The 12,279-nt window shown below is 42.4% G+C and overlaps 2 long non-coding RNA genes across 10 annotated transcripts in view; one reads left to right on the top strand and one right to left on the bottom strand.

Moving 5' to 3' along the window:
• LOC126538731 (uncharacterized) overlaps positions 1-12,279 on the bottom strand; it is a 55,939-nt gene that overhangs the window by 14,683 nt on the left and 28,977 nt on the right. The window contains exon 4 of one of the 3 annotated variants that reach the window (XR_011896060.1): positions 4,682-5,554. The exons of the other annotated variants lie outside the window; for them this stretch is intronic. This is a non-coding gene — a long non-coding RNA (uncharacterized lncRNA). Of the gene's footprint in view, positions 1-4,681; positions 5,555-12,279 lie in introns of those variants that run through there. 3 annotated transcript variants of the gene reach the window in all.
• Positions 1-12,279, top strand: part of LOC126538689 (uncharacterized) — a 54,379-nt gene that overhangs the window by 20,557 nt on the left and 21,543 nt on the right. For 6 of the 7 annotated variants that reach the window (XR_011896062.1, XR_011896063.1, XR_011896064.1 and 3 more), the window contains one exon: positions 7,073-10,655. This is a non-coding gene — a long non-coding RNA (uncharacterized lncRNA). The remainder of the gene's footprint in view (positions 1-7,072; positions 10,656-12,279) is intronic. The other variant, XR_008614045.2, reaches the window with a different exon arrangement.

Here is a 12,279-nt window from a genome sequence, read left to right as displayed (position 1 = left end):
TTTCGGACGTTCCAAACAGAAGCCCACTGAAAGGTTCAAACTTCTGTTTGGCAAGCTTCTACTAAACAACACGATTTGTCTTTGACCATACCACTAATGAAGTAAGCGCCCTCCCGAAACGTCACGTCCTCGTGAAAACCCAGTGATGTAAAAAATGAACGCTGTGATGCATGTGTGTCAATTCGAAAGCATATTTAGCGCCAGCAAACAAGGACGGAAGGGAGACGACAACACAATGCGCTAACTTCAACAACTTGATTTTTAGGAAGTACACCTATATAAACCATGCACAGTGGCGCCACCTCATCCAAATCTTATCCATCCAAAAAAGCCGTCTCCTTATCTAACAGGTCGATTGAAGGGGCACTAACACACGTGTCTCTATTCCGCCAGATAGCCTGCGCTTCAATGATCTCTCGCACGTCTTTATCTTTGTGCTTTGCAAGAACCCGACAGGATTCATAGACCGGCGCACAGCCGCATTCTTGACAGTGGGTTGACAGATGACCGATTTGCTTATTTTTCACAGTTTTGCAATGCTCCCGTAATCGGTCATTAAGACATCTCCCTGTCTGTCCGATGTATTTCTTCCCACAGGACAGCGGAAGCTCATATACAACACTTTCTGCGCATCCCACTGGCGCTTTCCGATGATTCGTAGAGCACCCGGCAGCTGGCTTACGGTACGGGTCTGTCAATCGACATATTTTTGCCAGCTTTTCTGGTGCGGAAAAGACCACTTTTGTGTCCACCCGGCTAGCCATTTTCTTAAGTTTATGTGCCGTTCTATGCAGGTAGGGCACTACCGCTACTTTCCTTCTATGCTCCGTCCTTTGATTTGCCGTGTCCTGAATTGTGCTATCCGACCTGCACCTTTTTAGCAGCCCCTCGACGACCGAAACTTGCACTGATTCCGGAAACCCTGCTGCTGATAGCCTTCCCGATTGATCCATAAGGCTCGTCATAAGGCCCTATCGTGAGCACGCACACTTATGCAGGACCGTAACAACAGCCAAAGATAAATTTTTCAACCATGACATTTCAGACATGCTTAGCAATGACACAAAAATTTAGGAAACCCAAATTATCGAACTTGACGGTACCGTTATCTAAGGATGGTAACATTCTTTCTCTGGCATGTGTTGCTATTGAATTCAACAAGTTTTTTTTCATCCGTTTTCACGGACGAGACTCCTGTACCTAGTAGCTTTCAGGCCCCTATTTTGCATTCAAGCATGCACAACATTAATATCGCTTCTGAAGTAGTACAGTCCTGTATCGATTGTCTTCCAACTAACTCTGCTCCTGGCCGTGATGGCATCTGCCCTAAACTTAAGATATCCAAACCTGCAATATGTCGCATTTTAGCCAAGCCTTTTCAGCAATGTATTGACACGGGATGCGTCCCAAATGTTTGGAAGGCAGCTTGCATAATTCTCATATTTAAATATGGTGATTCGTCTAACCCATCAAATTACAGACCAATTTCTTTAACCAGCATGTGCTGCAAACTTCTCGAACACATCATTTCATCTGCTCTAATGAAGTTTCTTACAGAACATAACTTTTTCTTTATCAGTCGGCATGGACTTTTACACGATTGATTTGAATTAATGACTTGCATAACTCCACTCATTCTTTTTATCGAATCGATGTAATATCTCTAGACTTCGTGAAGGCTTTTGACAAGGTTCCTCAATTCTGGCTTATTCATAAACTGACAGATCTTAACATGTGAGGATAACTAGGTGGACTACAATCTTTTTAACTAACTGGTAGCAATCAGTTTTCATCAATGACCATTTGTCTCCATTAAATCATGTCAAATCTGGAGTACCGCAAGGTTCCATGCTCAGGCCTATTTTGTTTTTAGATTATATTAACGATATTAGTAATGGTAGGCGTTTCATAGACTATTTGCTGATGATTGCGTGATCTACTAACCCTGAGGACACCTGCTACCTTCCATCTTACTTAGACAATCTCCGTAAGTGGGGCAGTAAGCAAGCGGAAATCAACATTAATATAACAAAAGCTATCAGATTCGGGACTACAGCTAAACCCGTGTTATGCAATTGCATAATTATAAAACATGCCCGTAGCCTCGGTATTCGCAATATCTGGGTGTTCATTTGTCATCCGATCTGTCATGGAACATTTGCGTAGATGTGATTTTCACTAGAATGTTTTAGTTTAGTGTCATTACGGTCCACCCCGCTCCAAGTTGCCCCGCTAAGCCACATGGTGGAGTGGTGGGTGATTGCATGTTTTAGTTGTATGTCTAGCCTAGCGGAGGTGGATAGGTGCTACGAGTGTCCCCTTTGGAAAGATGTGTGGGTTGCGCCATGAAGCTCTTGTATTGCCTAATGTTCTACCTATGTTAACAAAGAAAAAAAAAACCCACGATGACTTCCCATAACCAAACTTTCTGAACTTTGTCTTTGAAAGCCTCTGTTGTTTGACGTTTCCCTACTTTTTGTCCACCAATCTTCCATTCGCTGCTTACCAATCTTTACTGCATACATTTTTACTTTCCCTCTGCTCTTGCTGAACCCAAGGGCTTCAAGCAGGCCAGTGGTGTATGTGTGTGAAAACTTTTATTGTAATGATGTCCGGAGGCTAGACTTCTCAAGCCAAGGCGGGCCGCTCCCATGTTGGCACTCAGGCCAAGCCTTTCAGCGACATCATGGGCCCCCTGGACTGCCCTTAGTTGGTCCTGAAACAATGGGCTTTGAATCCTTTTCTCCCACTGTGTCCATTCTTCAACGAGTTTGGGGAGAGTCGCAGGACACCCCGCCAGCATATGTCTGATTCCAATGATGCCATTACAATCATTGCAGTCCATCTTAATCTCCCTCTCTGGATATATTTTATTAATGGTATATAGGCCAGTGGTGCCTAAATCTACTGCTGGGGAGATATTTCACATTCTAGTAAAGCATGCTCTATTGTTTCCCTAGCTTTACCGCAGCAAGCACATGCTTCTTCCTTCTTATATTTTGCTGTATAAGTGCGTGTTCTAAGGCATCCCGAGCTCATTTCAGAAAGTAATAAGCTTCTCTTTGAGTTATAATAGATTGTTTCTTTCCCGATATTGTTATTTCCTCTTCAGTAGTTACTCATAGCAGGTTTATTTTCCATTGCCGCCAGCCACGAGATTATCTCGGCCTCTCTGGCTTTCCGCTTGATGTTCCTTTCGTATTTGCAGTGCCTTCTGGCCGAATTCAGGGTAATGAAACAAAATAAAAGCACCTATAAGTAAAACTTGTAAGTAAAGCTTTTATAAGTAAAATGAATACATATAGCTTATTTGTCCATAAAGCATCTAAACGTGAACTTGTAATGCATTACTGGTCCATTTTATCCAGTGGAAAATAAAGCCCCATCTTGGGAAATGCCACGTGATAGCCAGCGAGCTTGCATTTTGCATCCAATCTGATCCTTTCTGATGCCAACATGTTGCACAGCATGCATCACATACTACCGCGCTGCGAGGTTTTCAAATGGGTCAGCATGCGCACCTTCTAGCAGACATAAGTCTTCGTCTGTGCAAATCTGTCTTGTAAAGAGCAAGGCAGGCAAGGTGCCTCGATGCACGTGCCAGAGTGGGTGTGTGCATCGACCACCCTTGCTAGAAAAAAATGGCAGCAACCTTCTGTTCAGGCAGCTTGTAAGCGGACCGTGTTTCTGACTCCACCAGCCTGCTTGCAGCTAAGCGGAGGGTGCATGCGCATTCACGCTTTCGCTCCGCTCAGCTGCTTAGCCGAGTGTAAAAACGGCAAACTAGAACACTCTACTAAAGCAACCAGATCACTTGGCTTCATAAGGCACTATTTGCACTCGGCTAACTCCGAGACCAAATTTCTGGCTTACACCACCTTAGTATGCTCTAAAATCGAATATGCCTTCTTAATTTGGAATCCACACATGAGGCCTACCTCGAACACAAACTAGTGTCTCTGCAAAATAATGTTGCTCGCTTCATCACAAGAAACTACTCGCATACATCTAGTTACGGAAATCAAATATTAGATTAATTTAGCTCCTCTCAATATACGCAGGCTTCCGACACTATTGTCCTTCTTTCATAAACTTTACTCCAATCGGTTGTCCCACGTGACTCTAAATATCAGACTAGCTCGTGACATGTGTCTTGACGGCTTGATCACCAACTTAAAATCGCACCCATCTTCGCCCACACTAATCCGTTTTTCCACTCACCTCTTCTCCTCGCTATTTGTCACGACTCATTTGTACATAATTTAAAGTTGTTCCTAGAAATCTGAACTACCTCTTACCTTGCTGTTCCGTTCCAGTTGCATTTCTTGATGTTCTTATTTAATATGCAATTTTGTTTTCTTGTTTAGTAATGTATACTTAAATTTTTTTCCATTGTTTTGTAATGTAAAACAGCTCATTGTGATAAGTCAAGTATTTTAGGAACCTTGAACCTTGTCATTACTATGTTTTTTCACACATTGTATATACCCTGTAATAGGTCGTTTTTTTTTCACTAATTCATGTTGTTCCAATTCATATTTCTTGTTTAGTTGTGTACTTTTGGTATGTTTTGCTCCTTTCATTGTAATCCCTGTAAGAGATGGTGTCTGCCATGAAAAGGGTACCTGGCCCATACCATCGTCCGACTCATTCATGCTAAGGATGTTGTTGAAAGGAGGAATGAGGAGTAGGGGATTTATTTACAATATCTACATGAAGGGTGGAGAACATTACATCTGATCAGTCTAGCATGACTGAAATGCACACTGAACAGCCGAAAATGTCTGCTTAAACACTCTCTGTCCTTACTAGATCCCTAGGCCAGGGAAAGCTGCCATCCAACCTTCATCCAATCAAAGCGTCCAAAGTCGTCGAAGTACCCGCCTTTGAGGGCGAAGGTTCACACACTCTCTTGCACTTTTGTTTTACTGAACACACCAAAACCAGTGAGGCCTCATAGACAGGTGTTGTCACGCTTGACTCAAGCTGGCATGTCGTTCCTGAGCTGACTCTGCAGTTTGCTGCTGAATCTGTCATGACCGTGACTATTACCAGAGTACATGGGGGAATGCCATAGAACAAACATTTCCAGGAGTTTTCTTGCTCCAATTGGTCCCTGAAGGTGACAGCGAACCAGCTAACAATCCTGTCCGCCAAACGTGTCTAGCCTTACTGGCTCCGAAGGGCTATTCGAAGGGGGCGTGTTGTTGGCTTCACGAAGCGATTCATTGCAGTGAAGCCAGAAGGTCACTATCCCCGCTGGCCAATCGTAACATCCCCCACCCCTATGCCTCCTGGGCTCTTTAGGGTACTTGAACAAAAAAGTGTTATGGAAGTTAATATGACCGGTATAAACAGCAGCGTCGCAGCAACACGGACTGCTGCAGACGGCGGCGCCAGGTGTGCTGATGACGTTCTGATCATTATAAGCTGATACTGCTCTTTAGTGCCTTATCCATCCATGTCAAACCATTATGCGCCGCGTGGACCATATCTTGAACTCCGTGTTCTCGTCGCTTTGCCTTGAAGAGCGGGCCCATATCTTGAAAGCGATCTGCGAAAGGTGCAGGGTGCGGTGTGTGCCGAGAGATTTGCGAGCGCTGCTTCGATCTCGTGGTAGTGACAGGCAGAACAAAGGTAAAGCCACTCACTGCTCCATGCTCTATCTATATTGTATGCACTTTTCACTTTGTTGGGTACTTGAAGGCTGTTCACCTCCGCCGTGGGTCGGCCCAGTATTGCACTATCTCTGGGATCGGCCCACATTTTTATCTTGCGTGATGGACGTTTGGTAAGCATAGAAATGCTTACACATTTAAGAAAATTTTAACACCCAGAACCAGCCAATTATTACCATGCCAGTATGTTGCAAGTACTTTCATTTGAGTAGGTAGAAAGCCTTTGTAAATAAATAAAAATTTTGTGGGCTAATGAAAGCAGCTGTGTGCCTAGGTGTCGGAGAGGCAAGAAATTACAACTGCACTAGAACAATTTGCTCTGTCACACATAACAAAAGAACTGAAGGTGAATGTCTTATGTGCATTGCAAATGACTCATGTGCTTTCATATGCACTATGGCACATGCACAAGTGTATTACACCCGATAACAATGCAAGAGACTGCCGCGAGGCTATGAACGGCGTCCAGAAGGAGGTGCCATAGCACAAATGGATGCAAAGATGGCAGTGGTGGACACAAACAACATTGCTACCATTCCATGCACTCAATTTTGTTACAAGGTGGTTTGCTGGCCTCTGCAAATAGATATGAGTCGATTCAACTGCAAATAGATATGAGTCAATTCATCAGCTAACTGTAGCTCAAGTTACTGATACGCAACCGACCTGATGAAGCAGTGCTGATTAGGGCCAATGGTCAGGGTAGTGTGCCATGAAATTAGCTTTTGGTGATTGTGATATGGGCTGCAAGCAGTTACAGGAAGCTTGGTGTTAATATATTGGTACGATTGGCAATTGTTTCCGAGATCATTAGTACGAGTTTTTGATAACTGATGAAGCACTGCTGTACGAGTCCACAAGATCACAGCAGATCTGCTTTCCATGTGAAGCTTTCATCACTTTAACTTGTATATTATTCTACTATATGCAGGGCTCACAAACCATATACAATATTTTCCGGACAATAATTTGAACCTGGCACAAGTAACCTCCCCCTCTTTTCACAAGTCGGCAACTATCACAAGTGTGCACAGAAGTTAGTTCCTGTACTTAAAAGATCACAAATTGCCATACAGTTCTGAACCACATGCAAGAACACATGTATGCAATGCAAACTGTGTGCCTTCCAGTGGTCAATGGGTCTTAGTGCATGCCATTGTGCTTGCTATGAATGCTGCTTTTGTCACCGTACCCTGTTAGCATTGCATATAGTAATTGCTTCGATTGGTGAAAGCGTGAAAATACCACACCTTTGCACAGTTCGCGTAGCCAGGTTTCAGGCAAGTTGAATTGTAGCTAAATGGTGTAAATGGTGTAGTAGAACCACCACTAAGCATGTGTTGGAAGTCCAGTGCTTAAGTTAGAATAAACTACCCGGTTATCTTTTTCCACAGCTACAAGTAAACAAAAGCTGAAGCGGCCTTCAAGTGTCAAGTGTGGAAAAAGATGTTTTGCGGCAATGGCTGTGACTGAAGACAACACAGGTGTGTATGTGGTTTTCCAATTCAAGCACAGAGGCCACGACTTTGAACTGGGTCGTGTTTTTCTGTCCAAGTCGGAAAGAGCTGCTATTGCTGGTAAGAAACCGCTTTTGCCCTGCTTTATAATACATAAAGAGTGGTTGTTGAGTTTTCAACATCCCAAATACAAGGCAATACTCATGCCAGACCATGCAATGAACTTGGAGCACATGAAATTCATTTATAATTCATAATTTCCACATAATTCGAGGCCACCTTTACTGACTGCTGGGCATTATAGTTAATGACATCATAAACATGTTTATCATTTTGCTACATTGTATCAATGCCTGAAGGGTTCAGAGAGAGAGAGAAAAAAGGGAACCGTTCTCTGATTTCACAGCGGTAACAACTACCTTGGCACAGCCAGTGGCCTATATTTGACCTATATGGCTATTCTTATTGCAGGCAACGACTTTAGTTATTTTATACTTGTTTGCATCACTTCATGTACCAAGCAGGAAGGTGTAGTGCCTCCTGGTGCACTGTAGGCCACGTAGCAGACTGTGGCTTTTTCTTTTTCTGTTTTATTTTTCAGGCTTTCAGTTAACTGTATTGGTATGACTTATGATCCTAGTGGGATTCAATGTCTCAAAATAGCAGTAAGCTGGAATAATTTCCACTTGGGATTACTTAAGGTGCATTGTACATAATTATGTCTGCCATTTTGCCTAAACTGAAGTGCAAGTATTACAGACATCGATGAAACTGCGACCTCTCGCCACTACTGTAGGTCATCCACAGCAGATGTGCTTTCCATGTGAAACTTTCATCAGCTCAAGTTGTATTTTACTCTACTATATGTAGGGCTCACAAACCATGTGCCATATTTTCTGGACTATAATTTGAACTGTTGTACAAGTCACCCCCTTGCCCCCCTCTTTTCACAACTTTCAAAGAAAAAATATGTGTATATAACTCATTGTATAAGATGCATCTATCTTAACTTGGGTCAGCATCGTGAAGTGCGATTGTGCATGTTTATACACTTATCCTAAAATGTCGTACTTACCCATTACAGGGCACTAAACTTCAGTAAAAAAAAATTTTATGAGCCGCACATTCTAGCAGACAAAGTAAACTGCAAGTACATTGCTGGAGAAAAAGAATGTCTCATGTTGGTCTTGCATATATAAGTTACACTGTTCTACAATACGCTTGGACGAAAATGAAAAGAAAATGGTGGCACCTATGGTTTGGAAAATATGGTGCCTTAATACTTGGATGCTCATGAATCAGCTATGTGAATGAAACATGATTGAAACGATCACGATAATTAGGCTTATACCCCTGTCACACGGCGAAAACTAATGTCATTTGAAAATGATGACAATGACGATAGTAAAAAAAAAAAAACACGCCTCAAACCCACTTTTGTCCAATAATTATTTTCCAGTATGCTAAATTCCACTAGAATATGTGATCACTGCTTTCAAACCGTAGTGTTCGATTACGAACTTGTCGACATTGCCAACGAAGTCGAGTCGAGCTAAGGCAAGCAACAGGGCGAAGAGAACGATAGGCGCGTCCGCTACATCTGCTAAAAAAGGTACGAGAAGGGCAGTTGCATGTCATCGCCTTTCTGATGTGCATACGAGCTTCTAATATCCTCATTCTTGGCGCGTGCCACAGGAAAAAACGCGCACGCTTTTATGCCAAGTCAATTGAAGTGGCCGCGGCCGATGCTCCGGTGAGAACCAACAGGACTGCTGCAGCGAAAGCTAAAGATGGCTGTCTGGTCACTGGACTGAGAGTAGTTTTCTGTATTTACCTATGTGATGGACTTCAATGTCGTTAAAGCAATAATTAGGTAATAAAATAGATAGAATAGTGATTTTTTGTTAAAACAAAAAAAGAAGCACGTACTGTTTGCGAAACACTGGTAAACTCGTGGTGTCGAGGATACACATTCAGTTCCAAACGAATGCGAATGAGTTTGGCGAACTGATTTGTTTGTAAATGTCCTTACGTTTTACCGTGTGACACCAAAGAAATGGCATTATCAGCGAATGTCATTCGTTGTAAATGACATTAGATTTGCCGTGTGACAGGGGTATTAGACATGAACTCGTAAAACAGCTTCAAGTGTCCAGTCAGTACTCTACTTGACTGAAATAATACCTTTAACTCAAAAACCCACATGACTGCATAGCCTTCAAAGCATACGTTCACAGGTGTGTCTGCTCTGTAAATATGGATGAATGACTGATAAATCAACCATTAAAAATAATTGCTGAAAGCTTTAATTGACAATTTTTATATTGACATTAATCAAATTATGTGCATCAATTCAGTCAGTAACAGTGATGTTTAAGTTAATCTGGAAATGCTGCACATGTTTTCGATTGCAGACTGTTTTGCCCTTCTATGGTGGCATGCCACTATGGAAGTGGCAATAACTTATGCTATGGAATGTAATTGGAAAATTAAGTTCTAACTGTAGGATAGAAATTGATAACAATGGCAATATTTAGTAAAGGAACTAAAGTGGAAGACATTTTTGCCCTGGGTAGGATCTGAACCACAATCTGCACATGTCCAGTCCAGTGCAATGCTTTTACAATGGTTCAGTAATGTTTTTTGTGCGAACAAGGTTACCAACAGTGAAGGATGAAATTGGCAGCCTAGCTGTAAACTTGGTACACACAATAAATTTCTTCACTTACGTACCTGATAACACTGGTGCAGATAATCCCTATGACGGTTTATCAATGACACCAAACATTTAAACACTTTAATATGTAATCTTGCCTCTTCAAATGTAATGTAATCGTGTAGTATAATTCAGAAATGTAATCTTGCCTCTTCAGCAGCTGAAGGCTGCATAACACCTAACCTAACCTAACCTAAAAAGAACAAAAATTGCGACAGCTTGAACTATTTAACACACACCATTGCAAAAGGTTTTTGTAAGTTAATGTAACTCATTATTCAATTAAAGGAATTCTAAATAATGATATTAAAAATGTTCATCAGTGCCCATTTCACTTCCTTGCGTGCTCGGTAATTTTTACTTATGCTTCAACTAATATACACTTTTTCTCTACTCTCTCAAGACAAGCTGCGAGAAGGCGTGTCCATGGATGCAGTGCAGTACTGGATAATGTGCGGTCCAACGTGGATGAGACATTCCACCGCATTAACCTGTTAAGCAAGCAGGATCTCCGCAAAATAATGAGGGATGCCAGAGTCTCGAAGACCGAGCGGCTGCACGATAATGACTATGTGAGCGTGCAACTCTGGGTTGAGAGGATGCATAGTGAAAAGGAAAACCCATTGCTCTTCTTTAAACACCAAGGACAACCTGACAAAAAGTGACATTTTTTTAGAGAAAAAAATGAGGACCTTTTGGATGACAGAGATTTTATGCTAGTCATCATTACCACACCACAACAGGAGCTTTTCAAGAGGCTTGGAACTGATCGTATATGTGTCGATGGAACACATGGAACAGCAGGTGAGCAGTACTATATAAATGCCTTAATAATAAAAGCAAGAAAGAGGGAATGCTGTCCAAGAATAATTGCAATAGAGATGATGAGTAGTATTCCTTCACACATGATATTTCTCTTAATTTTTCATTTGATAGAGTTCTCAATCATCAGTAACGGAGCAAGAATGAATTCAGCGCTCTGTACACTGGTGATATCATTCCATTGCTACTGTCCTCATCGCTACATGCCCTGCATATCCTGTCTGTATTGTCACCACGGAGTTACAATAGGTCACATAATACAGCTCTTATCACATTTGTCTTGTGGGGATGCGCAACTGTCACACGTCCCCTGATATGTTGTTTTTCCCGCATAGCTTCCGTCTCCTGCATTGCGGCTTCGCCGCGGGCCCCAGGCCACGCGAGAGATGGCGCAAGTGTTGCGCTGCTAACGCCGCCTCATGGCAGGGTTACTTGGGGGCGCAAGGGAGAATACGTTTCCTCTTTGGTTCGGGACGGCAAGCAGCACGGACGTGCCGCCCGTGCGCCGATCCATGCTTCTGCGAGATCGTCTCGTGAGGCCTTGTGCGAAAGAGCCACCGTTCGCGTGACCGTACGCGTGAACGACCAGGCATTGGGATCCAGCAAGGGGCGAACATATTCGCTCGCTATCCGGTCGCGGTGAGTCGGACTTCCGCGATTTGTCGCGCGCCCATCGGCATGTTTTGTGGATAGCAACTCGGCTAGCAGGCATTGATCTATGAAAGGTGCAATAAATGCCCTTGTGATTGTCGTTCCTTTGACCCAAGGTACGGGATGAGAATCCCACAGTCTAGAGTGCAGAAACAGTGCATTGCACTGTGTATTAGTGCCTTCTGTCAGAGGTACAGCTGTCTCGAGGCTGTTTGGCATCCTGAACTGTTTGCCAATTAGGCGAATCACTGATTACTGCTACAGTCAAAAGTGCTTTTTCTTGGTGGCGGTGGGTGTTTCCCTGAGGACTGCAAAAACAAAACATTTAGAAAATCAGGCAGTCCAAAAAAAAAATTAATGCATGCCTTTTACTGCCATTTAAAGGGAGGTGCTAGTTTAAAACATAACAAGAACCTAGAACTATGAAACCCCAGCTGTTTACATACTCTTATGGTAATTTCAAATACTATATAAATCAGTTTTATAGCAAGTTGCATAGGTTGTGTTCTGTACAATGACAATGTGTAAAACGTAGGCATTATTGCCCCCATTTTTTTATCTCTAAACTTCCATAATTGCAGACCAGTGATGGCGCATAATCCTCCAAATCAACTGTAGAATACTGAAATATGTTACCGAAATCGTTATTCACTGTTGTTTTAAAAAGTGCATATAAGTGTTAAATTAGAACCTGTGAAACCATTTCAAAATGTTTAGACAACCAGTAAGTGTTACTCAAAATTTTATCTTAAGTATATAAGTGATGTTCAAGATCAACCCCTCAGTGGTGGTCAAGACAGTTTAGGGTTTCAAGCACAAAGTTGACATTCTGGAGCAGTTTAGGAGCAGAAATTTTTTTTCTACTTCATGTTCCAAAAGTCTTCTTGGAACACTTGGAGTAGTACAGAAGTAATCTAGCCATTTGGTGGAGCTTATTATTACTGTGCAGTCAGTA

The sequence above is a fragment of the Dermacentor andersoni genome, chromosome 8, assembly GCF_023375885.2.
Source record: "Dermacentor andersoni chromosome 8, qqDerAnde1_hic_scaffold, whole genome shotgun sequence".
NCBI classification, from domain to species: domain Eukaryota; kingdom Metazoa; phylum Arthropoda; class Arachnida; order Ixodida; family Ixodidae; genus Dermacentor; species Dermacentor andersoni.
This window is presented reverse-complemented; position numbering and strand designations above follow the sequence as displayed.